Here is a 6,000-nt window from a genome sequence, read left to right on the forward strand (position 1 = left end):
AACTGTTACACACTATGTAGATGACATACTGATTGCCTCAAAAACATGGAAGGAACACACTGATTCCCTGAACATTTTACTATGCAGATTCACACAAGCTGGAATCACTGCCAATCTTCGTAAATCTAGATTTGCTTGCTCTGAGATCAAATGCCTAGGACACACCATCAACACACAAGACGTTAAACCTGACCCTTCAAAATTAGATGCTATCAGACATTTTCCAAGTCCCACTACAAAGAAACAGTTAAAACCATTTCTCGGTCTATGCTCATTTTTCAGACGATTCATACCTAAACAGTTACTCAATAGCAGATACTTATTAAAATTATTAAAGAAGAACCAGATATGGATTTGGAACCAAGATTGTGAAAATGACTTTACAAAAACAAAGAAGAACTTAGTAAATTCTAACATGCTGGAACATCCAGACTTCAATTTGAACTTTTGTATTGCTTGTGATGCATCAAACATTGGTTTGGGAACTTGTTTATTTCAACTTGTTAAAACAGAAACTTCAGAACATATTAAGATCATTGGTTTTGCCAGTCGGACTTTAACAGAATGTGAAAGATCTTACTCCACCACAGAATTGGAAACATTATCTACTATATGGGCATTTAAAAAGTTTAATTATTATCTCCATGGAAGACACACCATTATATACACTGACCATCAAGCACTTACCTTCCTTTTCCCATGTAAACTCATTCATCCTAGACTTACACGATGGGCACTTGCATTACAGAATTACTCTTTCGAAATCAAGCACATCAAGGGAAAAGACAACATAATAGCTGACACACTTGCAAGACTACTGCAAGGATTACACCATAACAGTACAGGCTTTGAGAACATACACGATTACAGAATACTACTCATGCAAGACAAACAGTTTACGCAATACTACAAAGACGTATGGAAGAACATGGCAACACAACAAGTTTCAGATCCACACTGGTATAAAATAAAAGAGATCATAGTACCACAACACAACAACACTTTACAAGACAGATACATGTTACACAACAACATACTTTTCTACAAAAGAGACACAAATGGTACTAACTGGTGCGTTTGCATACCACAAGATTCTGTACACAATCTCACTGCACACACTCACGCAGTTTGGGGACACTACGGAACAAAGAAATGTCTAAACAAGTTACATACATATTGCTATTTTCCAAACATGAGAAGAAAAATACATGATGTTATCAGCAAATGTCTCATATGTCAAAAATCCAAGCCACAAAATCAATCCACCAAAACAGATTTGCACTCTATCTTGCCCACTGGACCTAGAGAGATACTTTGTACAGATGTTAGCGGACCTCATCCAACTAGCATCGGTGGTTGTAAATACATTCTAGCATTTTATGACATATTTTCTAAGCACATCAAACTATTTGCCATTAAGTCACCCACAGCAAACACCATCATCAGAAGATTCACAAATGATTACATGCCATACTGTGGAAAACCTAAAGCCATTCTATCAGATAACGCCACGTATTATGCAGGATTCACCTGGAGAAAATTTCAAAAGGACAATAACATTATGAGTAACTTTATTTCAAAGTTTCATGCATCAGCCAACCCTTGTGAGAGAATTTTTAGAGAATTAAACAGATTCATGAGAACTTACACCTCAACACAGCACACAAACTGGATACATTACCTAGCACTTTTTGAGGAAATACACAACAATTTAAATATATACAACACACCCTATACTCCCAGAGAAATCATGTTTGACACAAAGGAAACTAATGAATGGAGCAACCCACTACCAAAATTTTCTGACACCAAACCTTCACACGAGGAAAAGGTAAGGGAAGTACTCATTGCAATTACTGAACAAGCTGACATTAGAAATAAGAACTGTGGTGCTAATCTTAAAAGAAGGCAAAACTTTACAATAGGCATCAAGTTTTACTTAAGACCCATTACAAATCGTCATCACCTCTAAAACGTAATGTTAAGTGGCGTCCATTATATGAAGGTCCTTACACAATCATTGATATACCACACCCTGGAGCATATCTTCTACAAAACCCCAAGAATAAGAGAATTTTAGGTTTGTACCCTCACAAAGATTTGAAAACTTTTAGCCCTTAGCAGAGTATGCTGATATAACAAGGTAAGTCACATCTTGTTCTTCAAGCTGGAGGAAGAAGAAGATACAAGCTATAATCTTAAGTATCTACATTTTACAGCACCAGCAGTAACAGCAGCAGAAGCAGCAAGAAGATAAGACACAGGAAGAACTAACGATTTTCATGCAAAGCACAGCTACTGATTATATTTATTAATACCCTGCAGACAAGCTGACAGACTAAATGACCGGAGACAATTTCTGCCCTGAACCAGACATATTAATTGGCATGATAGACACTTGATTTGCTATTCACACTCACACCACAATCCACACGAACACAACATGCACAAAAACACTCTACAGGAAATGACAAATGAGATTAATTGAGCAAGGCTATATACTTTATTTTATTTGTCAATGATACTTCGTGCATGTGCTAATTTGGAATTGATTGTGGATGTCACGTGTCGTGTCTTATTGTAATCACGACTTTTCAGGACAGATCATCTCCATGATAGTTTATGTTGCAGGGAACATTTAATGAGGAAGGACACTTATTGTGTAGTACTGATGTAAAGGAAGATATACTTAAAAGGAAAACTTTATTAAAAACCACTGAACCTATAAGATAATTTTTTCTATGTCTGACCCATTGGTATTTGTAAATATCTAGTTTAATTCAATTGAAAATGTAAAACATGTACATGTATTACCAAACAATGTAATATAAATGTATAGGTACATGTTTCACAGAAATTTTTTATATCTATGTAAACATGTAACAGAAAACTGTACTCAAAGTGAAGTGGTATTTGTTATGTTTTGTGCTCTCTGTTGTGAACGAACATTTTGTTTTGCAACGAACAATGTATGAAAAAGTTGTGTGCAAATTTTTTAAAAAACCGTTCACTACGCTCATGATGGGACACTATAGGTGACGTGAGTCGCAAAAGCACGGCACACTTTTCGACGAAACGATGACACAATATCCAAGAGACAACATACGCCTTTCGGAAGACGAAATTGGAGGTTATTGAGTAGATGTAACACGGACTGGTCAGTATGGAACCACTGACACCATGTATTCCCACAAAGACGAAACCGCATTTTAACTACGTCTTCCAAAGCACGCTTCGTTGCGGGATTGTTGATCCCCAACTTGTTTCTTCAAGAAGTTTTATATCAACGTAAACTAAACGTGTGACACGTGATGTTTGTTTTAAAGTGCAAAGACTTTATAGCACAGTATAAACCATTTCTAACAAGTGACTTTCTACAGAGAATACGTTCACATGTCTCTGAATATTCACAAAAACATTAATTAATTTTACTTATTGAATGAACATGTGTAATAATATTTTGAAGCGAAAGAGAACAATGGACTATATACCCAACAATTTTTTACAAAGTGACTTAGCACAAGTGAATACGAACTGTGAAATGAATGGTACACTATATCTACCTATACATGTTATTAAAACGTTCACAAATGCTATCATCAATAGCTGCGTGGTAGAGCACTGGATTGTTGACCTGCGTAAATTTAACACCACAACCTACCCGAAGAGTAAGAAGCCAGTGGAATCTAAATATATCGTTATTATCAGAAGAAGACTTAGAAGATGCCCTAACCAGAGTTTGGGAAATGTGTCTTCGTTCACTGAACAACTTTCCAAGTGTGATAGAATGGTGGACCCAACGAGCGAAAGCGAAGCTAAGGAAAGTTTTAATATCTTTTAGTACAGATATGGCCAGAGAAAGGAAACAGACTGTAGAATTCTATTACAGCGTGCTCAGGGACCTCTACGGTCAGACAGCTGCAATTCCTACAAGATTAAAAGACATCAAGAAAATAAAAGCAAAGTTAATAAGTCTGAAACGTAAGGAACTGGAGGGACTTAAAATAAAATCCAAAGCAAAGTCAGTCACTGAAGATGAGACTGCTGCATTGTACCACCTTATCAGACACGCCAAGAATAGAAGAAGAAGTTTCATAGATGAACTTCAAATAGATGATGGTACTATAATCACCACCCAGAAGGAAATAATTAAAGAGATCTCAGCGTACTATGAACGTATGTATGCGTCAGGGGAAACAAACGAAGAAGAATACGATGAGCTCTTTGGTACATATCTTCCACGAATATCGCGAGATGATGATGAGAACATTTCTTCGGACATTACCAAGGAAGATGTATTAGAAATCGTGCGCAGCTCCCCTGCTAGAAAATCTCCAGGACCTGACGGACTGCCCATTGAATTCTATAAACGATTTTGGACCCTAATATGAGAAAAGTTCACCGAAATTGTCAATGAAGTCTTACAAGGAAAGCCAGTGCCTGCAGAGTTCAAACAATGCAAAATCGTGTTGATCCCGAAGAACAGAGGCCACAAAAAAATAAACAACCTACCGCCGATTTCGCTTTTAAATTCAGATTATAAAATTATAGCTCGAGTAATTAACAAGCGCTTTACGTCATTCACTGCTGACATCATAGGCCAACAGCAGACGTGTGCTTTTAGAAGGACGATTTTACAAACTGCGGCTTTGTATCGCGATGTCATTGCGCTAGAGCAGGAAAGTAACATAAAATGTGGACTGCTTTTCATGGACTTCCATAAGGCATTTGATCAAATTAATCACAAATACCTGATAGAGACAATTCGCCGAATGGACTTCCTGCCAAAAACCATCGACATCATCAAGAACATGGCAATGGGTGTTACCGCACAAATCTCCGTTAACTGTCAGCTGACAAAAAAAATTGAAATAAAAAGGGGTGTTACCCAAGGAAGCCCCTTATCCATGCTCCTGTTCGTTATATCGCTGGAACCTTTCTGGAGACAGCTACAGCACAGGCTGACAGGCATTACCATTCAAGGAACAAAGAATGGTAGGTGCTTACGCGGACGATGTGGGCGTAATCATCAGAGACCGAACAGATGTGACACAACTAGAGATGATACTTGCAAAATACTGTTCCGCATCAGATGCGAGGGTAAATGAAAATAAAAGTAAATTCCTAAATATAAAGCGGCTTGCTAACTTGCGCATTGAGTGGGCGAACCATGTTAATGAACACAAAGCTCTTGGAATGGCATTGACAACATCCCTTTTAAAAATGATTGCAATAAATTGGCGGGAGGTGGCAAGGAAAATCAAGGAAGCTTTGAATGAAAACTGTCAACGTAGCATAGACCAGTTCCAGAGAATACTGTTTATCAACACGTATATTTTATCCAAGATCTACTACATAACACAGGTTCTCCCCATTCCATCAATGGTGGCAAAGACGATCATGTCCACCTTAGCAAAGTTCTCGTGGAAAGGGGAATTGTTTCGAGTGCCGGTGAAGACAGCAGTTTTGGATCCAAGCAATGGAGGAATGGGTCTAGCCGACATCAAGTCTAAAGCGATGGCATTGTATGTCAAACGAACATGAAGCATAATGTGTAATGATCCAGGGTGCATTACAGCAAAACTATACGATATTGTCAGGCCAGAAAGTGTAGAGCCGCCGATAAATATACAAAAAATAAGTTTTAAGCTGAAACACATTAGGGAGTATTATCTTGAACTAAGTTATCTCAGCAAAAAGCTTTTAAAATCCAAAAACGTTACAGCAAAGGCGATTTTAGCTGAAAGACGGAAACATGAAATGAAAAATAACATAGAAACCTATTATGCTGGAATAGCATGGAATGTGGTCTGGAAAAACATCAGTAGTGATGTTCTTTCGTCTGACGTGAGAACACCGTGGTACAAGGTAGTCAATAACATCATCAGCACTAATGAGCGTCTCTTTGCCATCGGTTTAAGTGCAAATGCAACCTCGTTGATAGTGTGCCTCATCGTTACACTTGTGGAGATCGGATTATCAACTGGAGGTGGACCAGGG

Source organism: Schistocerca serialis, chromosome 2 (genome assembly GCF_023864345.2).
Source record: "Schistocerca serialis cubense isolate TAMUIC-IGC-003099 chromosome 2, iqSchSeri2.2, whole genome shotgun sequence".
NCBI lineage: Eukaryota > Metazoa > Arthropoda > Insecta > Orthoptera > Acrididae > Schistocerca > Schistocerca serialis.